This window comes from Sebastes umbrosus, chromosome 5 (genome assembly GCF_015220745.1).
Source record: "Sebastes umbrosus isolate fSebUmb1 chromosome 5, fSebUmb1.pri, whole genome shotgun sequence".
Lineage (NCBI taxonomy): Eukaryota > Metazoa > Chordata > Actinopteri > Perciformes > Sebastidae > Sebastes > Sebastes umbrosus.
This window is the reverse complement of record NC_051273.1, coordinates 250,665-276,698: the sequence shown is the minus strand read 5'-3', so window position 1 is coordinate 276,698 and position 26,034 is coordinate 250,665. Positions and strand designations below refer to the sequence as shown.

The window sequence follows — 26,034 nt, the reverse complement described above, 5'->3', positions numbered from 1 at the left end:
GTGAACAATGCCACGTTGCCGGGCAGTTTAGTGCACGGGGCTGTAAATTACGGCCTCTCAGTCGCTGCACCGGACACTGGCAGTTTTGACTCATCTGGATTTCCCCTGCATTAGTCACCAACTGGAATATACACACAAGTATGTCTGTGACTGACACTGATAATGCATCTCTCTGTAGAGCAGCGAACGCCACCGCTACTTCATCAGCTGCTCCACCAACTGCTCTCTGGCATCCCATATATAAACTCTAGACTTCAATGAGGCTGAGAGTGAATGAATGAAGCCTTCAGGACGATGAACACATGAAGCAGACATCACCGGCTGGTTGCCGTCGACGGTTCAGACTGCAGATATCATAGATTAAAGCCAGCTTAGTGCTCACAAGTCAGAGTGTTAGGAGCATAATGAGCCCGTTAGACGTGTGTGTGTGTGTGTGTGTGTGTGCGTGTGCACTCCTACTGATGACAGTATCACTGACGTAGCCGCCAACTCATAAACACACACACATACATGTAGAGTGAAGTAATGAGGGTTTGGTGACCGGTTCCCAACGCCTCGGCTTTACAATAATTAATGATGTAATGGTTTCACATGTCGCTGTAAATATCTCATTTAATGACGTCCTGAGGTCGCTGCGTCCTTGTTGTGTTGAGAGGTGGACACGGTCAACGTGTGAGAAAGGTTTATTACAGAGAATTTGCTGTATTAATAACATAATAATCACTTTTACAGTCGGTGTTTAGTGTAGATGAGAGACTGAGGTTCATTCAAGAGAGGAAGCTGATTAACAGTGACACTGATATATATATATCAGCTCGTTGGCACAGAAACGGCGTGTAAATGTCAGGATAATGTGCAAGGCGTTTAGCGTGCAATAAGAACGCCTTTCTTGATTTCCGCGTGTCATTGTCACCACTGATGGTGGACGGGTCCAACAAACACCAGACTTTTAACCAGGAGACCGTTGTTGTTGTTTTCAGACTTTTTTCTGACATTTCTTTGGACTTTTTTCAGCTATTTTCAGACATTTTTCTATATGTTTCTGTGTCTTCATTTGGTTTCACATTTCTATATTTTATCCACGTATCATAAATGTTAAATCTGTTTTTTATCACATATAAATTAACATTAGTCTTGTTTAAACTTTAATATATATCAAAAACTAAATGGATTCTCACAGGCCGGCGTATAGGTTTAAATGACATTCAAGATTCAAGATGTTTATTGTCACACCGGTTATATTAAGTACAATCGTGTGAAATACTTTTTGCTGGGAAGCTCCATTAAAAATAAGTAAGTTATATACAATAAATAAAAGAAAATACTAAAGGTAAGACAAAGGAATATTAATAAAAACTTAACAAAATAACCTAAAACTGGCCTAAGTACACAAACTTACATTAAAAAAAACTAAAATAACCAAAACGGTTACGGCGCTCCCGGCATGTCGCCCTTTCTCATTTTCCATTCATTTGCAGTGAAATAAATTGAAGACAATTTATTTCTCTTAAACTCTAAATATCAAGGAGAACTGTGTATGATTTGGGGCTTGTTTATTTAATGTATTATCTAAAAAAGGTTCGTATTTCTTACCAAAAGTTATTCTTCATTTTTTCGTGCGTTTTCCTACAAATGTCCAGCGTCAATTTCCGCTCCAGTCTTTTGAAAATAAACTTCCGTCTTCACAGGAAACAACTTCATTAAGTTTAAGCAAGAAAACTAGTTTAGGTTTCGGAAAGATCGTAGTTAAGTTACGCGACACTTGAAGTGACGTAACTTAATTACAGAAGTTATGTAACAAATAAATCAACGTAGACTTCTGGCCTCACACGGGGCACCAATATAGGTCTCCTGGTGAAAGCCTTGTGTTTTTAGACCCACCCATCCACCCCGACCTCCTCGCTACACGCCGTTCACCGCTCTCTATACTTCCTGGTTCATGATAACATGGATTAAATATGATTCAATTTTGTAGGATATACAATATATGAATTACAGTGCGTTTACTTTCTGTAGGTATAGCTAAGAACAGTTTATTGAGTGTGAGAATTTTAATATGAGCTCTTGTTTGATATCAGATGTTTGTGCTATAATGAGAGCGGAGTCACGTCACCAGGTCGGCCCACATGTCTGCTGGGTATCGGTGTCAGTAGGTCCACATGTGTCTTTATTAGAAGTACAAGAGAGCAGCTTAGAGGTTTGTGTTCCCTGGATACACCACATCTATTTATTATCATTCCCCCCGCCGTGACCCAGACTTTAATTTAGCCTGCTGATTCATCTGCTGTCCATCTACGAAACCCACCAAGACCTCACTGAGCTCAGAGTACAGCCACAAACTAGAGACCTAGAGCATTCAGAGGATGGATGGATCAGACTAGAGACCTAGAGCATTCAGAGGATGGATGGATCAAACTAGAGATCTAGATCATTCAGAGGATGGATCAGACTAGAGACCTAGAGCATTCAGAGGATGGATGGATCAAACTAGAGACCTAGATCATTCAGAGGATGGATGGATCAGACTAGAGACCTAGAGCATTCAGAGGATGGATGGATCAGACTAGAGACCTAGAGCATTCAGAGGATGGATGGATCAAACTAGAGACCTAGAGCATTCAGAGGATGGATGGATCAGACTAGAGACCTAGCGCATTCAGAGGATGGATGGATCAAACTAGAGACCTAGAGCATTCAGAGGATGGATGGATCAAACTAGAGACCTAGAGCATTCAGAGGATGGATGGATCAGACTAGAGACCTAGAGCATTCAGAGGATGGATGGATCAGACTAGAGACCTAGAGCATTCAGAGGATGGATGGATCAGACTAGAGACCTAGAGCATTCAGAGGATGGATGGATCAAACTAGAGACCTAAAGCATTCAGAGGATGGATAGATCAGACTAGAGACCTAGAGCATTCAGAGGATGGATGGATCAGACTAGAGACCTAGAGCATTCAGAGGATGGATGGATCAGACTAGAGACCTAGAGCATTCAGAGGATGGATGGATCAAACTAGAGACCTAGAGCATTCAGAGGATGGATGGCTTTCCTAGCTAGATTGATCAATAAGGAAGTTTCTGAGCAGAGCAACACAACACCAGTGCTCGCAATCCAACCTTCGAAAAATGCAGAAATCTCTAAAATGTCAAAAGTTTCTGATCCCAAATCCCAGCATGTCTTCTTCTCTGGTGTTCCTCAAGGTCTTGGTGTCTTAATGTGATATTCTGGAGATTATTGATCATTTTTATGAATTCTCCAGTGGTTAAAAAATGGTTAAATTTAGCACCAAATCTGTGGAACAAATGGAATCAACCCAACAACTTCTGAGACGTAATAGAGCATGAGGATGACCATCAGATACTACTGGATTAATGACTAGAACAACTTGACCCTCAGAGCTGAGCTGCATCTCAGATTAATCTCCAGCTTCCAGCTTTCAGATGATGTTCACCACTTCTATGTGACATCGACTGTTGACCTGCTATCTCCCCGTAAAGACCTCCTGGACCCCTTAAAGACCTCCTAGACCCCCTAAAGACCCCCTAAAGACCTCCTGGACCCCCTAAAGACCCCCTAAAGACCCCCTTGGCCCCCTAAAGACCCCATTAAGACCCCCTGGACCCCATAAAGACCCCCTGGACCCCCTAAAGACCCCATTAAGACCCCCTTGACCCCCTAAAGACCCCCTGAACCGCTCTGAAGACCCACTGGACCCCCTAAAGACCTCCTAAAACAGACTAGAACAGGTCTCTTGTGGCTCTCAGAGGGTTAACAGTAGGAACATTTGAAGTCAGTTCCCGGAGGAGTGTGGAACAATAACTGATCTAAAGGTAAAGAGCCGTAAACCAGCGTTCCCATGAGACTAGTAGAACCAGTATTTCTGTCCTCTGAATCACGTTCTGTGTTGATATCCAGACTCCCAGACAATTAGAGCGTCGTTCCCACGGTGTGATTCAACTCTGTTTTTTCTGTCTTTTGTCACAGTGACTTTTATACCTGATGTCATGTTGGGAAAATCAATCTGGCCTGCAGCGACCGAAAGGCAGCGAGCCAGAACCAGAACGGAAAAACCTGCTTCAGATGGAGCCGGATCACTTTGATCAGGTGGTTTTATTCATGACAGGAGTTATTAGGAGGAATAAATTAGTTGTGGTGAATGAAAGAAAAGGAAAGGAAACTTTATAAAAATTCATTCTTTATTGCAGACTCAAGGTCCAGATAAAAAAACAAGACATTACATATAATACATTACAATACAAGAAGTACTATAAAAAGTCATGATTAAAAGAGATTACAAATATAAATATATACATATATTAATGCCTTACATATAAAGAACTAAACCAGCGCCTCTACAGCTGTGATCGGTACCATGTAGTTCTAAATCTGATGTTAGACAACCGCAAGATGACGTCATTCTCAGAGGGAATTAGCTGGCATAGAAATTAGTACATGAGATTTCTTAAAAAAAAATGTAAAGTTCCTGTTAGTAACTTCTTATATGTATAAATCATTGCTGGTCGGTGTCTCATGGTCTCTCGTGTGTCTTCGCTGTTCAGACTCAGACTCCAACACAAACTCCAGTGAAGCACCAAAACCTCTTGGTTGTATCTAGTGAAGCTGTTAAACAGTGTTGGCCGCGGTCGGAGGACGCGGGGGAGACCGTAGCTTTGGTAACTCCAGGACCGGAGTCTCTGCTCCTCTGCTCCTCTGCTCCTCTGCCTGCCTTCACTCACACACCGCGCTCCTTCTCTCTCTCTCTCTCCACCTCTCACGTGCATGCTGCTCACTCCACACTGCAGAAGAGTTAGTTTAGCTCTGAGAATATCTAGTGAATGTTCAGTGGATGTTTGTGCAGAAATAACTGCTGCAGCTCCTCCAGACCAACAGAGGTTTCCCGTGTCTTGTGAAGTGACGGGGCTCCGCAGAGAGAAACGTTATCGTCTCCCACCAAAACTCCGGCGTCTCCCCCGTTCCCTCCAGCTGCGGTCGGGAGGCTGAGGCGGGAAAAGCCAACACTAGGATCAGCATTGATTCATGGAGAGACCTTGGTCTGGTCAGCTAACATTACTGCCAAGCCGCTGAAATATAGAGTGATATTGTGCTTTTAGCTGACGTGTGTCTCCTCACTGTGTTGAGCGATGCTCCTTCATGTCTATGTAGAGCGAGCACAAGCGCCAGCAACAGGACGCTGACTTTAGTTGACTTAACAGACACAGATGAAGCTGTTAACAAGACATTAGGATTCTTACTAACAATCCCTTTAAAAAGATTAGGAAAAGGCTGTTTGTGTAAACAACGTGCACATTATGGTGTCAGTAAACCGTCTTTTGGTGTGAACGTGTGAACGTGCTGGTTTGTTTGACCCGTCCATCCTCCCCTCCTTTCCAACCTTAGAGGACTTCTCTCTGTTTGTACTACGTCAGCTGCTTTGAGTGTATAATAATGATTCAGATGGGTTTACATTGGAGTCAGCTGAAAGTCCATGAAGAAATGGAAAATAACAACTTCCGATGCGTGTGTGTGCGTGCGTGCGTGCGTGCGTGCGTGCGTGCGTGCGTGCGTGTGTGTGGCGAATCCCAAACCACTGAACACATCGTGAGATGTAGCCGAGCTCCACAATGTACCAAAGATGACCTGGCCGAACCCAATGCCGCTGCGCTCGTCTGCATGCGCCAACCACGGGAAAGACGTGATATAGAAGATGACTGGACACGAGGAAGAAGAAGTTGAAAGCCCGGAGCGTCTCAAACAGACGCTAAAGAGTGCCTCGGTGCGTCGCTATCAGACACAGAGGGACGCTGACCAAGCGGCGGTATTTGAGGAGTGAGAAACTTGCGCACAGATATATATATATACTATATACTATATACTATATACTATATACTACAGTATATACTATAATACTGAGGATTAAATCCTGCTCCGGTTCAAACACTTTGTTTTTCTTCTCATCACGGATCGGAGCGGTGAACCATCAACCAGACGACCGGTGAACCAGCAACCATCAATAACACCTCTAATCCATCACTGAACCTGTCGTCTGATGTCAGTCATCATGTCGCAGCGTTAACGTAGAACATTATAATGAAACCAGATTATTAATTACACATGATTACATGAATAGTATTCAACACTGAACTCTGATCCCCAGAGATAACTGACATGATGCTCACTGCTACTAAACTGCTCTCCTAATTCTGGTGGGAGGATGACTAACGGGGATCAGATGTTGATCATCTTCATCATCTTCATCATCATCATCATCATCATCATCATTAACTGAGTCCGTTCTCGGACTCGGAGCAGCAGGGTGATGATATTGTACCCTGAAACACAGCAGGTGTTCCTTCCTGCTTCAGCACTTCTCTGAGGTAACACAATCTTCCATATTCTATCTTTCAGGAATATAGTTATAGTCCATGATGTAAAAGTTCTGGACCGGTGTTTAGCAACCACACCGCCGGTCTCCTAGCAACAGGTTGACAAGTGTGATTGGTCTGCCCCTCGACCCATTAAAAAGCATGTCCGCGTGGGACATAATGATGCCCCCCACCCCCAAACATGTAACCTAAACGAGGGGCTGAAGTGTCTTTTGTCACCGGAGACGCTTTAAAAATAAAACACGCCGTCCGTGTTCTGGGACGCTTCAGTGAAAGTGATATTTCAGAAGCATTTCTGAGGCTGTGATGAGCAGATGGATTTAGTTCATCTGTGACATACCGAAGCCATCAAACAATTACATGTTCAACGTGTTTAACGTGTTCAACGTGTTCAACATCGAGATGCCACAACACAGAACCCACAAAGACCTCAGAACGGAGACATTTACTATTTTATACAGAAGGAAACAAACATCAGTTCATGAGAGAGCAGCTGGTTCTACACTACGCTTTTATTTCACAGTTATATTCCCCTCATGAGTCACAGTCAATAAATAAATCAATAAATCAAAAATAAATAAATAAATCAAAAATAAATAAATGACTCAATAAATAAATAAATGACTATAAATAAATACATTTCATTAAATATAGCAAAAATAATATTAAAAATAAATCGTAGTCATTGATTAATTTGATAAAATGTGACAGAAATTGATATTTCTGTTTTAATTTTCTTCTTTATTTATTTATATTCATATTAGGTACCTTATTTATTTACTATTCCGTTTAATTTTCCCTTTTATTTATTTATTTTTATTAATTTGTAAATTAATTTAATTATTTTTTACATTTATTTTTTTTATTTATTCATGTATTGCATTTGTTTTTTATTTTTATTCTTTTATTAATTTTATATTTATTTTAAAATATATGCATTTATTTATGTATTTATTTATGTTTGCATTTGTTTTCTATATATTCATCTATTTATTTATTTTTGCTTTTATTTTTTATTAATTTTATATTTATTTTTTAAGTATATGCATTTATTTATGTATTTATGAATTTATTTATTATCTATGGTTGCATTTGTTTTTTATTTATTTATTTTTGCTTAAATGTTTTTTATCAATTTTATATTTATTTTTAAATAAATGCATTTATTCATGTATTTATATCATTTATTTATATTCATTGATTTATTTTTTATTTTGGCAGGTTCCGTCCTCCATATAAAACAACATGACCTTCAACATCAACAGTGACTTTGACTTCATCAGTTGTTCATCCTCGTTTACAGGGAGGTGACGTGAGCTCCAGTAAAGACCCGTCTAATCCTTTTTCTCTAATTGAGAAGCTCAGAGAATTTACACTGAATGAGCACATAAGACAGCTGATCCAGGAGGCCGTGGGGGAGGGGGGGGGTCAGGTAGACCAGGTTCCAGCAGGATAACGTCACACGTCCATCTCAGTCGGGGTATCAGTGAGGGTCTCAGTGAGGGTCTGTTCAGGTTCTCCTCTTATAGCCCTACATGACGTCTCCATCTGAACCGGGCCTCGGGCCTCGGGCCTCGGGCCTCGGCAGCAGGTGATGCAGATGCTGATGGAGGCCAACGGACCTCCGCATCTGATGAGCTGATTATTTAAGCATCGGTGTCGGTGTCGGTGTCGACCTCTTGCTTCACGTCACGTAACCAAAGTGGAGTCTGAGTCATTCGGCGGTCCGTCAGAGAGACACCTGGCTCTGAGTTCAGACACCTTCAGAGAGGCAGCGAGTGCTTATCTTCACATCACAGATCTGATGAAGAACTACGACCAGACATATCACCGCTCTCTTTAGATGAGATCAGTTCATCCTGTACAGTATCTCTGTGAAGCAACATTTAAACAAACAACGTTAAAATAACAGCTTCAAAATCATGTTGATGTCAGCGTTACGGGCCGGGCTGTGTTGCATGGATGTGTGTTTCTGTGCCCTCTACTCTGTCTTCTCAGGTGCCGTCCTGTGAATGAAGTGTGTTTATGCTATATTGTTAGGAAGTAGTGTTATATTCTTTACTCCCTGATCGTTGCTGTCTCTGTGGAGCAGTAGATTTAGGTTGAATACCTTCAGGTTGTTTTGAGCTGCACTTTTTAAGCAGTAGATTTAATTGGTCACTTCCGTATCTATTTAGTTGTGTGATTACCTCCCGCTTTCTGTTAGAGAGGAGTTTTCATTTGGTGTTTCTACATTTTGTTATCATATTTTTTGTTAATTAAAAATGAACGGGGTCCGATCTCCCAGGAGCTAACGTAACTCTGTACGTCACTACGTCACTACAAACACTATGTCACTACGTCACTACAAACACTGTCACTACGTCACTATGTCACTACAAACACTATGTCACTACATCACTACGTCACTACGTCACTACGTCACTACAAACACTATGTCATTACGTCACTACAAACACTATGTCACTACATCACTACGTCACTACGTCACTATGTCACTACGCCACTACAAACACTACGTCACTACGTCACTGCATCACTGCATCACTACGTCACTACAAACACTATGTCACTACATCACTACGTCACTATGTCACTACGTCACTACAAACACTATGTCACTACGTCACTACAAACACTATGTCACTACGTCACTACAAACACTATGTCACTACAAACACTATGTCACTACATCACTACGTCACTATGTCACTACGTCACTACAAACACTATGTCACTACGTCACTGCGTCACTACAAACACTATGTCACTACATCACTACGTCACTACGTCACTACGTCACTACAAACACTATGTCATTACGTCACTACAAACACTATGTCACTACATCACTACGTCACTACGTCACTATGTCACTACGTCACTACAAACACTACGTCACTACGTCACTGCATCACTGCGTCACTACGTCACTACAAACACTATGTCACTACATCACTATGTCACTACGTCACTACAAACACTATGTCACTACGTCACTACAAACACTATGTCACCACAAACACTATGTCACTACATCACTACGTCACTACGTCACTATGTCACTACGTCACTACAAACACTATGTCACTATATCACTACGTCACTACGTCACTATGTCACTACGTCACTACAAACACTACGTCACTGCGTCACTACGTTACTACAAACACTATATCACTACGTCACTACGTCACTATGTCACTACGTCACTACAAACACTACGTCACTGCGTCACTACGTTACTACAAACACTATGTCACTATATTACTACGTCACTATGTCACTATGTCACTACGCCACTACAAACACTACGTCACTACGTCACTGCATCACTGCATCACTACGTCACTACAAACACTATGTCACTACATCACTACGTCACTATGTCACTACGTCACTACAAACACTATGTCACTACGTCACTACAAACACTATGTCACTACGTCACTACAAACACTATGTCACTACAAACACTATGTCACTACATCACTACGTCACTATGTCACTACGTCACTACAAACACTATGTCACTACGTCACTACAAACACTATGTCACTACGTCACTGCGTCACTACAAACACTATGTCACTACATCACTACGTCACTACGTCACTACGTCACTACAAACACTATGTCATTACGTCACTACAAACACTATGTCACTACATCACTACGTCACTACGTCACTATGTCACTACGTCACTACAAACACTACGTCACTATGTCACTGCATCACTGCGTCACTACGTCACTACAAACACTATGTCACTACATCACTATGTCACTACGTCACTACAAACACTATGTCACTACGTCACTACAAACACTATGTCACTACAAACACTATGTCACTACATCACTACGTCACTACGTCACTATGTCACTACGTCACTACAAACACTATGTCACTATATCACTACGTCACTACGTCACTATGTCACTACGTCACTACAAACACTACGTCACTGCGTCACTACGTTACTACAAACACTATATCACTACGTCACTACGTCACTATGTCACTACGTCACTACAAACACTACGTCACTGCGTCACTACGTTACTACAAACACTATGTCACTATATTACTACGTCACTATGTCACTATGTCACTACGTCACTACAAACACTACGTCACTGCGTCACTGCGTCACAGCGTCACTACGTCACTACAAACACTATGTCACTACATCACTACGTCACTTCGTCACTATGTCACTACGTCACTACAAACACTATGTCACTACATCACTGCCACTGCATCACTACATCACTACAAACACTATGTCACTGCGTCACTATGTCACTACGTCACTACAAACACTATGTCACTACATCACTACGTCACTACGTCACCATGTCACTACGTCACCATGTCACTACGTCACCATGTCACTACGTCACTACAAACACTATGTCACTACATCACTACGTCACTATAAAACACTACGTCACTGCGTCACTACGTCACTACAAACACTATGTCACTACATCACTACGTCACTATGTCACTATGTCACTACGTCACTACAAACACTACGTCACTGCGTCACTACGTCACTACAAACACTATGTCACTACATCACTACGTCACTACGTCACTATGTCACTACGTCACTATGTCACTACGTCACTACAAACACTATGTCACTACATCACTGCCACTGCGTCACTACGTCACTACAAACACTACATCACTACAAACACTATGTCACTACATCACTACGTCACTACGTCACTATGTCACTACGTCACTATGTCACTACGTCACTACAAACACTATGTCACTACATCACTACGTCACTACGTCACTATATCACTACGTCACTATGTCACTACGTCACTACAAACACTATGTCACTACATCACTGCCACTGCATCACTACGTCACTACAAACACTGCGTCACTACGTCACTACAAACACTGCGTCACTACGTCACTACAAACACTACGTCACTGCATCACTACAAACACTACGTCACTGCGTCACTACGTCACTACAAACACTACGTCACTGCATCACTACAAACACTACGTCACTGCGTCACTACGTCACTACGTCAAAAGGTCCTTCAAAGGTCGGCGTTGTGATATTTGTTCGTATCCCAAAATCAGCATCACCCCCCTCTCACAGAGTTTTGTAGTTTTTCCGGATGCTAAAAGTCTCTTTCCTTATAGAGGAGCCAAATCACAGAAATACCAGATCTTCCATGACGTTGTTTTAACACAGAATAGTTTTATTATTGTAAAATAGAGCCTTCATATGTGGCTTTATATCTGATTTAACTTACTGTTACTAGAGAACTCCTTTACTAAAGATCATCATCCATGTGATCACATGAAGGGTGGAGTCAGACACTTTGAGGAATAGACTTTGTTTTCTCTCCAGGAGTTAGATGAGGAGGTTGATGTCTGAGTAACCGTTGAGCTGAACCTACTGTAACTAGTCTGTCCCGTTTTCCTCTTCTTATGTTTCTTGGGAAACAGGAAATAGTCTGGATGTTTATTTCTGGGAATCCTGTTACCCGGAATTAAACCCAACAGACATGAGAGGAAGAGGAGGGGAGAGGAGGAGGAGGAGGAGGAGGAGGAGGAGGAGAGGAGGAGGAGAGGAGGAGGAAGAGGAGGAGGAGGAGGAGAGGAGGAGGAGGAGGAGGAGGAGGAGGAGGAGGAGAGGAGAGGAGGAGGAGGAGGAGGAGGTGGAAGAGGAAGAGGAGGAGGAGGAGTAGAGGAGGAGGAGGAGAAAGAGGAGGAGGAGGAGAGGAGGAGGTGGAAGAGGAAGAGGAGGAGGAGGAGGAAGAGGAGGAGGAGGAGAGGAGGAGGAGAGGAGGAGGAGGAGGAGGAGGAGGAAGAGGAGGAGGAGAGGAGGAGGAGAAGGAGAGGAGGAGGAGGAGAGGAGGAGGAGGAGGTGGAAGAGGAAGAGGAGGAGGAGGAGGAAGAGGAGGAGGAAGAGGAGGAGGAGGAGAGGAGGAGGAGGAGGAGGAGGTGGAGGAGGAGAGGAGGAGCAGGAGGAGGTGGAAGAGGAAGAGGAGGAGGAAGAGGAGGAGGAAGAAGAGGAGGAGGAGGAGAGGAGAGGAGGAGGAGGAGGAGGAGGTGGAAGAGGAAGAAGAGGAGGAGGAGGAGGAGAGGAGGAGGAGGAGGTGGAGGAGGAGAGGAGGAGCAGGAGGAGGTGGAAGAGGAAGAGGAGGAGGAAGAGGAGGAGGAAGAAGAGGAGGAGGAGGAGAGGAGAGGAGGAGGAGGAGGAGGAGGTGGAAGAGGAAGAAGAGGAGGAGGAGGAGGAGAGGAGGAGGAGGAGGTGGAGGAGGAGGAGGAGGAGTAAAAGGAGGAGGAAGAGAGGAGGAGGAGTACAGGAGGAGGAGGAGGAGAAAGAGGAGGAGGAGGAGAGGAGGAGGTGGAAGAGGAAGAGGAGGAGGAGGAGGAGGAGGTCGGACCGGTTTGAGGAGCCTCGGGGGGGCTGTTGGATCCTCACTGAGCCTGTTTCCTCTACAGGAGACACATTAATATAACTTTGCCGTGTGTCTCTGCCTCTTCTAACTTTCACGCTAGCGGAGGTTCTTGTTCCCACAATGCAATGCGTATTTAAAAACACGGGAAAAACTCCTGAGAAAAATCGATACAGAAAACTCCTTCATATTAACGCGGTACATCGGCATATATATATATACAAATACATACATGTGTATATACAGTATGTGACCTGACAGACGCTCATATAGAGCAGAAACTCTAAGAAAAGTCCGTAAAGATACGGGCCGATGTACCGCGTTGATATGAATATGAGTTTTCTGTATTGATTTTTCTCAGGAGTTTTTTTTGTTGTTGTTTTTAAATACGCATTGCATTGTGGGAACCAGAACCTCCGCTAGCGTGAAAGTTGGAAGAGGCAGAGACCATCACACGGCAAAGTTTAGGTAAAATTTCTAATTTGGAGAAAGAAAGAGTTAAAGGGCCTGTTAGTAAGAATCCTAAATGTGTTGTTAACAGCTTCACCTGTGGCCGTTAAGTCAACTAAAGTCAGCGTCCTGTTGCTGGCGCTTGTGCTCGCTCTACATAGACATGAAGGAGCATCACTCAACACAGTGAGGAGACACACGTCAGCTAAAAGCACAATACCACTCTATATTTCAGCTGCTTGGCAGTAATGTTAGCTGACCAGACCAAGGTCTCTCCATGAATCAATGCTGATCCTAGTGTTGGCTTTTCCCGCCTCAGCCTCCCGACCGTGGTCAGAGGAAGACACCGGCACCCGGTCGGAGACGATAAAGTAACTCGTGCGGAGTCCCGTCACTTCACAAGACACGGGAAACCTCTGTTGGTCTGGAGGAGCTGCAGCAGTTATTTCTGCACAAACGTCCACTGAACATTCACTAGATATTCTCAGAGCTAAACTAACTCTTCTGCAGTGTGGAGTGAGCAGCATGCACGTGAGAGGTGGAGAGAGAGAGAGAGAAGGAGCGTTATTGTAATTTACGTTTAACCAATGTCTATATTTCAGACTTCAGAGGACGTCAGGTAGCGTTAGCTCCAGTTTTAGCCTCAGGCAGTCCACAGAGACCGACAGGTAACATATAAATGCAGCATTAGCCTCTGTTTTCCCTCCAGAATGTAAAGGTTGGGCAGGTATGTGGCTGCAGGTACGGAGGATATACTGTTAATCTACACAAATTCACATTTTAGGGGTTGAAGAAAATGTCCGTAAACTTAACGGAGAATGTCCTGGTGACATTGTCTGTTTATCTGAGGACTCCTCCTGATGACAGACCTCTGAACCCTCACAGCTAACCCTCTGAACCCATCAGGCTGACGGGTTCGGTGCAGATGAAGATGATATCTGACACCGACTGCTGGCTCCGTTATTCAGCTGGATGGGTTGGAAAAAAAACGAGTGGAAAATGTGATGAATGTGTCATCAGTCAGCTTTTCCATGTAATCTACAGACGCCAAATTACTCCTGTTCAGCCCCACCCCATTCTGACACACACACACACACACACACACACACACACACACACACACGCAAACGCACGCACACACACAAGCACACACACACACACACACACACACACACACCCTCAGGTGGACGGATGGTAACGAGCTCAACGGAGGGGTGAACTGGGACGAATAGTTCAAGTTCCAAACTCACTGTAAGGTGATTCTGTGAGGGCATCGCCAGAGAATGCAACACACACATGCGCACGCGCACGCGCACGCACGCACGCACACACACACACACACACACACACACACACACACACACACAGAGGCGTGATCACACCTCCTCTCCTTCTGTCAGGATTCGTCACAGCTTATCTTTCACCATTGAGACCTTCAGAACGCAGCGCTATCACAACAACTCTAGAGGAGAAGAAGAAGAGGAAGAAGAAGGAGAAGAAGAAGAAGGAGAAGAAGAAGAAGAAAAAGAAGAAGGAGGAGAAGAAGAAGAAAAAGAAGTAGGAGGAGGAGAAGAAGGAGAAGAAGAAGAAGAAGGAGGAAAAGAAGGAGGAGAAGAAGAAGGAGAAGAAGAAGGAGAAGGAGAAGAAGAGATCTCATCAGCAGGAGGAGAAGAAGAAGAGGAAGAAGAAGGTGGTGAAGAAGAAGAAGAAGAAGAAGAATAAGAAGAAGAATAAGAAGAAGAAGAAGAAGGAGAAGGAGAAGAAGAAGGAGAAAGAGAAGAGTAACTTAAATCTGAGCATAGAGCGTCTCTGAGCGGTCTGAGTCAGGACCGTTCACACTGTGACACAACAGGAAGTGCCTGGTCTGTGTCGGTGTGTCGGCGTGTCGTGGTGGAATGTAAACTCTGTCCACAGACACGTCGTCGCCGTCTGAGCAACAGGAAGGAGTCACACTGCCACCAGCAGGAAGTAGAGGACACAAACTGTTCTTCAGTTGGAACCAGACCTGACAACCTGAAGACCTTAAACAAAGAACCCCAGCAGGTGGTCTGGAGGTCTGGAGGTCTGGTGGTCTGGAGGTCTGGAGGTCTGGAGGTCTGGTGGTCTGGAGGTCTGGAGGTCTGGTGGTCTGGTGGTCTGGTGGTCTGGAGGTCTGGAGGTCTGGTGGTCTGGTGGTCTGGAGGTCTGGAGGTCTGGAGGTCTGGTGGTCTGGAGGTCTGGAGGTCTGGTGGTCTGGTGGTCTGGTGGTCTGGAGGTCTGGAGGTCTGGAGGTCTGGAGGTCTGGTGGTCTGGAGGTCTGGAGGTCTGGTGGTCTGGAGGTCTGGAGGTCTGGAGGTCTGGTGGTCTGGAGGTCTGGAGGTCTGGAGGTCTGGAGGTCTGGTGGTCTGGTGGTCTGGAGGTCTGAGTCTCAGAGACTTGGTTTCCTGCATTCTGGAGACTTTAAAAGAGTGAAAATAAAATCATAAGTTCACTGCAACATTATTTTGATGTTAAACTTTAGATTTGATCTTTAACGACCTGAACTATTGATGCTCCTACTTGAGTATTTCTTTCTCTTAGTTCTCTCCGTCTGTCTCTCTCTGAAGGTCCTTTCAGACACGAGACAACGCCACCGCTGACCTCTGAAACACATTATTTCCGACGGCTAGCGCCGCACCACGCTGACTTTTCGCCGCATCGAGCAAAGCCCGACTTTGGGCGCTGCACGCTGTGGCGAGCAAAGCTTAAACATGAGCTCAAACTGCGCTGTGTCGCGAGCACAGACTGCTCTCCTCCGCCAGGAAACGACAGTTGGTGGTGAAACAAGTTGCCAACGAGGTGCTGCGCTCCTCAACCAGGTTGGAAAGGAAGTGTTTAACAGCTCCTCATGTGCCAGCAGCAGCAGCAGCAGGGAGAGGCCTCTGCTGACTCTCAGCTTAGGATTTATGTATTGTCTTTGTTAATAAATCCTCTGGATTTGAGAGTTTAAAGGTGTCTTCTGTGGTTGGTTTGGGTCAGTGTTGAACTGTTGTTCGCCCCAATAGAGCTGCCCGAGGGAGGGGCGTACTGACACACAAAAAAACTCAAATGTGTCCTCATGACGCGCAGAATGCCGTTGAAATGTCGTGTTGTTTATACGTCTTCCTGTGAGACCGGGTTGCTTTCACCCTCCTTCTTGGTGATATTTGTTCATAAACCTGTTGATATCCAGTCTTTCATAATGTTTAAAGGTGTGTTTGTCATCTTTTCTTTTGTTCATGCATCTCTGCAAACTGTTGGCTCGTTGGTTTGTGTTCAACTCACAGATCTGACTGTGTGTCACAATCTGCAGTCAAAACCCTGATAGAGACTCTTCTAGTGAATGTGATGTAGACATGTCCACTGAATGCTCCTAAAACCAGATCACACATCTTCATCTGAGAACGATCCATTCAGAGTCAGGCCTAACTAAGAGGATCCATTCAGAGTCAGGCCTAACTCTACTATCTTAACATGTTAATACCTTAATATTAGTGAGCATGTAGACGTGGTCTCTGTGTCTCCAGATCCTCCAACCGTCCCCTGAAGGCTACAGCCACGTTGAGCCGTGATAAACTCATTGTGCCTCCGATGAGCTTCGTGTTGGGAAAATATTTACGGTGCATGTGAAGCCGGTCCAGCTCGCGTCCTGCTGAAGGTTAGCGACGGCGGACATCTGGTGAAACCGGAGCCCACAGCTGTCGTCAGCCTGACATCTCCTCACTCTCAAATTTATCTCCCGCCATCTCCGAGACATCTGCGGACGGACGACATGCCGGCCATATCGAGGACGTATCTGACACCGTGAGGAGGTTGTTGGGGACACGGCGGCTGACACCGGACGCTGGCGGGCTGCTGCTGCTGCTGCTGCTCACTGCTGGGCGGAGGGGCGGAGGGGGTCACTCACTTAGCGTCAAGACATCACATTCTTCGTCCTGAGCCGGAGGACAGGCTGGAGGACGGGTAGTCTTCAGACTGACATCTTAACCTGACTCATAAACTGCTGAGGAAACGGAGCCTGGAGGCTGAACCGGCCACGGCTCAGACCGCTGTGATTAACATTCTCAGAGGATAATAACACTGTTGTGACACTCGGCTCATTGCTGCTGAGGTTCACACTCAGAGAGACAGACCGGTGATCTGCTCTCTGGGTCTCACTCAGAGAGACAGACCGGTGATCTGCTCTCTGGGTCTCACTCAGAGAGACAGACCGGTGATCTGCTCTCTGGGTCTCACTCAGAGAGACAGACCGGTGATCTGCTCTCTGGGTCTCACTCAGAGAGACAGACCGGTGATCTGCTCTCTGGGTCTCACTCAGAGAGACAGACCGGTGAACTGCGTGTCCACATGTTGTTCTGCTTTGTGACGATGACTTGACGAAGATCTCTGTTAGATCTAAACGCTGCTGTCTATCTATCAAAACAACACTGATTAAACAATATGTCCTGTTTAAATAAATCTATTCTAATAATGCATATGATATAAACAGCTTGTCTCTGTGTGTGTGTGTGTGTGTGTGTGTGTGTGTGTGTGTAGAGGACACACAGTGTTTCCCCTGTTGGCTTCCAGCTGAATGTTAAACTGTAAACTAACTAAATGGAATCTGAAGTTAATGACAATCACAACTCGGACATAAATCACTCTCAACATTTTGCACTGCAGCAATAAAATATAACCACGGGCATCAGATGGCAGACAGCTATGATGTGTGTGTGTGTGCGTGTGTGTGTGTGTGTGTGTGTGTGTGTGTGTGTGTGTGAGAGGGTTTTTATATGAATGTGTGTGTGCAGACGCTGCTCATTCTCCTCCAGAAGCTTGTCATCAGTGCTTAGTGTCACCGCTGCTGACCGTCTGCTCAGCGTCTAGTAGACCTGGCAACCCAGACTCTCATACTGTCTGACCTGGCAACCCAGACTCTCATACTGTCTGACCTGGCAACACAGACTCTCATACTGTCTGACCTGGCAACACAGACTCTCATCCTGACTGACCTGGCAACACAGACTCTCATACTGTCTGACCTGGCAACACAGACTCTCATACTGTCTGACCTGGCAACACAGACTCTCTCTCTCTGTCTGACCTGGCAACACAGACTCTCATACTGACTGACCTGGCAACACAGACTCTCATCCTGACTGACCTGGCAACACAGACTCTCATACTGTCTGACCTGGCAACACAGACTCTCATACTGACTGACCTGGCAACACAGACTCTCATACTGTCTGACCTGGCAACACAGACTCTCATACTGTCTGACCTGGCATCACAGACTCTCATACTGTCTGACCTGGCAACACAGACTCTCATCCTGACTGACCTGGCAACACAGACTCTCATACTGTCTGACCTGGCAACACAGACTCTCATCCTGACTGACCTGGCAACACAGACTCTCATCCTGACTGACATGTGGCAGACCATCAGCGTCTAGCGTTGACTTCATGCCAGCTTGGAGCCTTTCATCAGTAACAAGAGCTGCATGTTCAGACTGGAGCTGCAGCTCCGTCAGCACGCTGACATTTTATAATATAATCATCCTGCTGAGGTTTATTTAAGTAATAATAATCGACTGAACGCTGAGGGGCGAATTCACAAACCTGCAAAAAAAACCTGCAGAAATCAGACAAAAAGAAACCGTGTGATTCTCAAAGCACCTTAAAGAGTGAAATGCATCTTTTAACTGAGCTGCAGAGCAGACGGCGTCTTTGCACGTATTTAAATGAGGTCATATGCAGACATTAGCAGAGGGCCATAGAGTACCAGAGGAAAACAATGGTTTTGCTGGTGACGTTGTTTCTAGCGACGCAACAAGGAACAAGGATAAGAAAGCTGAGAAGTTCTGTGACTCCATGTTGTATGTGAAGCCATTCTTCTGCTTTTAGATCTCACAGCTGCTTTGGACACAGTGGACCACAATGTTTTTATTTCTCCTCTGTTGGTTTTAAAGGTGTGAACGGTTCAGGTCTGACCTGGCTGACGTAGTATTTCCGTCTGCTTTGGTGATCTCACGTCCTCATCAGCCCGTCTCCCATGTGGAGTCCCCCAAGGCTTTATGGTTGGTCTTCTTTCATTCTCCCTGTACATGCTTCCCCTGAGGTCCATTATTAGAAAGTATGGAATCTCTGTTCCACTTCTACGCTGACGACTCACAACTGTACGTGTAACTCAAACTCTTTGGGATCTTTGCTAGACTGTCTCAAAGACATCAAAGACTGGATGGCTTTAAAGTTCCTCAATGAGAGCAAGACAGAAGTCATTCTTTTTGGACCCAATGGAGGCAGCAATGACCCCAACATGGACCTTTCAACCCCTGGAACCTTTTCTTAAACCTTCTGTAAAGAATCTAGGGGTTATAATGGACCAACAGATAAACTCAGTTCAGTCAGACAACTCACGTTTGAAATGTTTATTTCAACAGCAGAACATTGTCAGAGTTTGGGGTCTAAACTGTGACCTCATCACTCCCTGCAGATATGATTACATGAGGTATTGGGAGTGATGATTAAACATATTACCCCCCGTCGGAGCCTGCAGGTGGATGCTGGGTTGGTGGTGTGGCTGAAAGAGCAGGCGGCGGCAGGACTCCTGCAGGGCAGCAGCAGCATTGAAGAGGCAGAGGGAGAAATAGAGGATTTTGCAGGGTGCGTTTGGTTTATGGTATTGAGAGTGAGGCATGTCACATGTGTATGTAGGAGTGCAGCTCGAGTTGACTGCCTGAATTCGCTCCATTTGTGAAATGAAGCTTTTTCCAACTGCGTCTTTTATCCAGGGTTAAGTCCTTTTTATCTTTTAATAATTTTGAAAAGGTAATGCATGTTTTTATCACCACACGTCTTGATTATTGTAATGCACTTTACGTTGGTGTTAGCCAACGTCAGCCTGTTCAGAACACGGCAGCTCGTCTTTTAACTGGTAAACGTGAGCACATTTCCCCGATTCTGGCTTCTCTTCATGTTTTAGGATTGATTTTAAGATTTATCATTAACATATAAATCATCCAACTTCTCTCTCAGATCTTTTAAAACCATATCTTTTATGGAGGACGCTCGGTTCAACTGAGCAGTTGTTTCTGACTGTACCGAGGTCAAAGTTGAAGCTCAGGGGTTCAACTCTGCCTCCACATGTTGGGCTGTCCTCCACACTGCCTGTTCTTAAATCAAACCTCAAAACACTTTTATTCCTTAATGGCTTTTGGCTCAGCATGAGAGTTGACTATCTTAATCCTTTTTCCATATTGGCCTATTGACACTTTTATTATTTCAATGTCCTGTTGGTTTTAAGTTGGTCTTAGTGTGTTATTGTGTTGTTTTGATGTTTAACTGTAATACAGCACTTTAGTCAACTTTTGTTGCTTTATAAATAAATTTGGATTGGATGTTCTTTGAATACATAAAACAGTTAAATAATGATAAAAGAATCTCAGTTATTGCTGCTCTGATTGACACAGAAACATAAATGTCTTGTCAGATAAAGGCGGCACGTCTCCTGGAGGTTTAGTGTTCCATAATCAGAGTCCAGCAGGGTGTGTTCTGTAACATTCTGCATAGTTGGAAGGGTTAGTGGGTTTGACCGTCCTCCAAGCGTCCCACCGCGTCCCCCGCCAGAGTTCAGAGGACACGCTCCAGACACAACAGAGACAGCTGGAGGGGAGAGGCGGGGGCGGGGGGGTGGGATAAATAAAAACAGAGTCTGTATCTCCGTTACAAGACAACAACCAGCAGACACATCCACTGCTTCACACTTCCTGTATCCACCGCCACCGTCACCGTCACCGCCACCGCTGTGATGGAAGAACAGAACATGCTGTGTACTAGATGCTGCAGGACGGACTTGGCCCCGTTAGCAACCAGCATTCCTCCGACAGGTGTCACATGTTTACCAGACAACAAGCAGCACACACGTCCTGGAGATGAGAATGGTGGCTGGAGGTGGTGCAGAGAGATCTGGTATCCGAGCCGGCATATCTACGAGGTATTTCAGAGAGAGAAGAAGAGGAGAGTCTTACGTTACCGGCCTCAAGCATCCCAGGCAGCTCTGGTTGTTAGCCGAGGCCGTCCGGGGCCGTCCGGGGTCAACGCCACCGATGGGCGTTTCTTAAACTTCTCTCACTTTCCCCGTCACATTCCTCTTCAGGGCTCAAATCAGCACACATCACAATCAGGAAGAAGAACCACTTGGACCTGTCGAGGTAGACGAGGAGACTTCCGATGTCACCTTCACCTGCAACTATAAACCACTTATATACCAACAGGCCTCACCTAGACGCTACAGGTGGATAGGTAACTAGATATCACCCTGAAACTTCACCAGCTTATTACTGACATTAAGTAATCTAAGAAAAATACGTACGTAAAATACGAAAAATACATATGTAAACTTAGTAAAATGTGTATGTAAACTAAGTAAAATGTGTATGTAAACTAAGTAAAATGTGTATGTAAACTAAGTAAAATGCGTACCTAAACTAAGAAAAATGCATACTTAAACTAAGAAAAATGCGTACGTAAACTAAGTAAATACATACGTAAACGAAGTAAAATACATACGTAAACGAAGTAAAATACATACGTAAACTTAGTAAAATGCGTTTGTAAACTAAGTAAAATGCGTATGTAAATTAAGACAATTATTGGTATTACAAGTTCTCTGAAATTTCATGTTTAAATTAATACAAATGAGGCATTATCTTATTAAATCTGTGCTAATTTTCATACATTTCCTGAACAGAAATGTGAACATTGGATAAAACCAGGTTCAAAATTCTTGTTTTATTTTGTTGACATATTAGAGTCAAAAGATTTGACAAAATCAGAGGTGTGTTCTGGTGTCGACCGGCTGTCAGAGGTGTGTTCTGGTGTCAGCTGGATGTCAGAGGTGTGTTCTGGTGTCGACCGGCTGTCAGAGGTGTGTTCTGGTGTCTGCTGGATGTCAGAGGTGTGTTCTGGTGTCGACCGGCTGTCAGAGGTGTGTTCTGGTGTCTGCTGGATGTCAGAGGTGTGTTCTGGGGTCGACCGGCTGTCAGAGGTGTGTTCTGGTGTCGATCGGCTGTCAGAGGTGTGTTCTGGTGTCGATCGGCTGTCAGAGGTGTGTTCTGGTGTGTTCTGGTGTCGACCGGCTGTCAGAGGTGTGTTCTGGTGTCTGCTGGATGTCAGAGGTGTGTTCTGGTGTCGACCGGCTGTCAGAGGTGTGTTCTGGTGTCGATCGGCTGTCAGAGGTGTGTTCTGGTGTGTTCTGGTGTCGACCGGCTGTCAGAGGTGTGTTCTGGTGTCTGCTGGATGTCAGAGGTGTGTTCAGGTGTGTTCAGGTGTGTTCTGGTGTGTTCTGGTGTCGACTACCTGACAGAGGTGTGTTCTGGTGTCTGCTGGATGTCAGAGGTGTGTTCAGGTGTGTTCAGGTGTGTTCTGGTGTGTTCTGGTGTCGACTACCTGACAGAGGTGTGTTCTGGTGTCTGCTGGATGTCAGAGGTGTGTTCTGGTGGGTTCAGGTGTGTTCAGGTGTGTTCTGGTGTCTGCTGGATGTCAGGGGTGTGTTCTGGTGGGTTCAGGTGTGTTCAGGTGTGTTCTGGTGTCTGCTGGATGTCAGAGGTGTGTTCTGGTGTGTTCTAGTGTCGGCTGGCTGTCAGAGGTGTGTTCTGGTGTGTTCTAGTGTCGGCTGGCTGTCAGAGGTGTGTTCTGGTGTGTTCTGGTGTGTTCTGGTGTGTTCAGGTGTGTTCTGGTGTGTTCTAGTGTGTTCAGGTGTGTTCTGGTGTGTTCAGGTGTGTTCAAGTGTGTTCTGGTGTCGACTCCCAGTTGATCAGTTTGATGTTCTCCTGCTGGATGATAATTGGAGTGAAGCTCGGCGGTATTTTCTGGCCCGCGGCGCTGCCTTACCTCTGCAGAGAGGAATGTAATCATCAGCTCTGGAAGTCATTCATCTTGTGAGACAAAGCAGAGATGTTCATGTCCTGAACGGAGAGGAGAGAGACTTTAATCACATTCAACAGCTAAATGCAACACACACGTCTTTAGTTCAACTCATTTAATAATTAATTATTATACCGTCCGCATCGTCAGCTCTGCTAGTCGACGGTCCACATTGTAGAATTAATAGTACTTTTAATTTCTAGAGCTTTCTGTCACTCTCATAGTTCCACTATAACACTGTAAACCCTCATGCTGTTATAAATTAAATCTTTTGTGATTAATTAGACCTGATGAGGCTAATCAGCAGCATGAGACACACCTGGACCCGGTGTGCTCAGGCGTGCTCAGGTGTGCTCCCTGCTTAAAGGACAGAGCATGCAGCAGTCTGTAGCCTTACAGACCTCCTCACACACCTCTGTTCCTTAGTGTTTTGGTTCTTTGTCTTTATTTTTACAGCACACATCCTCTCCCTACACTCCTGACTCTTCAGATTCCTCCTACGCATTCTTTTGATTTACTTTTCACATACGTTTTGGTTAATAAATCACTTAATTTGTTCAGTTATACCTGTGTGTCTCCCGTTTTTGTCCCAGTCTTATAGAGTCGGGTTGTGACAACACAGCTTGTTTCCTCAGAGAGAAGAATTAATGTTCATGTTCATTTTTAACTTTACAAGACGGACATTTCTTTTGTGTGTTTTTCTACTCTTTAAGATGAATCCTGTTAGTTTCCTGTGTAATTGAACTCTGTCACATCTTTAGATCATATATAAGATGTTTTCAGTAAAGATAACTGAGTTTTATTACAACAACTTTGGAACCAAATTCAGAATTCTGAGGTGAAATGTTATTTAATAATCAGAATAAAACTAACATCAAACCTGTGATCATCATGTGTCCATGATGTAATATATAGTTCTAGATGTTAACGTGTGTTGGTATCTGTGTGGTTCTACAGTACAGACTGTTCATAATCAGAGCCGTAGTTCTGCTAAAACACCTCCAGGGCTGAACATCATGAACTTTAATGCACAGAAGATCATCTGAGGCCGACATCATCACCGCGCCCACGCCCACGCCCACGCTGCCTCATATTCATCCTACAGTAAATCTATATCTGATCTCTCCTGTTCTTAAAGGTCGACAGAAAAGAAGAGAAAAGCTCCATTAAAGTTCACGTCCATGACCGAACACGTAACCTGCATCACCTGAACAGCAAACAGCGTAATCACAAACATTAAGGAAGTCCGTCATTATTTCCAAATGATTTGTGACCCGCCAGTCTCTCTTTGTGATGATGTTTCACCCGCAGCTAACGACAATTAAAGAATAAAATGATTACAGGTACAAACCTATGAAACCGTGGAAACCAAACACAATAAACACACAGAGAGGGAGAGTTGGATATTATTCTCTCTGCTCTGGATCAGCAGCTGACCTGGATCACATCTCAGGTTTTAATCCTCCTCTCTGAACATCTTCTACAGGCTGAGCAGCAGAAACATGGAGGAGCTGCTTCAGATCGCTCCAGGCCACCACAGAAGAAGAAGAGCTGGATCCAGGATTAAAACCACGTCCTCACTCAGGGAGGAAACATGTTAACCCCTTCAGAGCCTCAGGTTAGGATATGTGATACTGGAGGTGCTGAACTTCAGCGTATACTTTACCTTCTGGATACCAGCTGCATGTTCTCCTGGATGGGAGATACTTAACCCTGTTTCCTGGAGAGAAAACCTCACAAGAGTCTAAATACTGACACAGCTTCAGGCTGATTGATAGCTGTATGTAGCAGGGATGTCCTCCACCAAAGAAATTAGTGAGATTAATCCACAGATCTGTAGAGAATAGAATCACAAAAGCACCACTTTAACTCTTGCCCTACGTAGGCTTAACACAGAGCCTGCGCCGTAGCCTCCGCCGTAGTGGTCCACGCCAACGTGAGCATTTATCTTATTCATACTGTCTGCGTCGGTCCAGTTGGCGATGGGGTTTCTCTGCCACTTTTGAGGGTCTTTGTGTACAACTTACTCCAGTTTTCTGTTGGTACTTCCTGTTTTATTTTGGTATACTCACCGTTGTCTCTCGTTTCAGATCCTTTACTTCCTGTCCCTGTGTGTTTCCTTCCTCTGTGATTACCTGCCCCGCCCCAATTAATTCCACCTGGTCCTGATTACCCTCCTCCTTGGTGGATTTAGGCCTTGGCGGATGTCTGCGCTCTCCGAGTGCACTTCTAGTTCTATCTGCTTTGAGTTTAGAGTCCTTGTCTGTTGGCCCGGCGTCATACAAACAATGGCGACTGAAACTGATCATGTTGGAGTTGGAGCTAATAAATGTTGAACAATCAACCTGATCTCATGGGAAGACGTATAAATAGCACCACATTTTAAGGACATTTCGTTTGTCATTTAACGCCACATTGTTAGCGTGAAACAGTCGTGGTTATGTTTAAGCAACAAAACCACATAGTTAGGTTGAGGAACAACTTCATGGCTGGGCTTAAAATACATAATGTAAAATGTGTATGTAAACAACGTAACGTCACTAACGTCACTTCAACATAACTCAACAACACGTTAGGACACAAACACCAGCCTCCTGGTTAAAGTCCTGTGTTTGTTGGACTCATCCACCATCAGCAGTCTCTTTTTTATTCTAACTCTGAGCGGAGCAGATTGACGCTGATGCACTTACAAACGTTTGCCTGATGTTACGTGCCGGAGAAGAGGAGGAGCTCACCTCCACGTAGATACCAACAACGTTTCCTTCCATCATCAAACATAATCAAAATAACCACTGTTGCTGTTTTGTACCTGTTGGTGAAGTCCCAGATACGTCAGAAAACC

At 44.7% G+C, this 26,034-nt stretch overlaps 1 long non-coding RNA gene across 1 annotated transcript; it reads right to left on the bottom strand.

The window, feature by feature from the left end:
- Window positions 1-19,681: 19,681 nt before the first annotated feature.
- On the bottom strand, window positions 19,682-23,574 carry LOC119488603. Its single transcript, XR_005206991.1, has 3 exons — window positions 23,328-23,574; window positions 23,160-23,233; window positions 19,682-21,470 (listed from the first exon to the last, which is right to left on the bottom strand). It is a non-coding gene; the product is annotated as an uncharacterized LOC119488603 (long non-coding RNA).
- Between the last annotated feature and the right edge of the window lie 2,460 nt (window positions 23,575-26,034).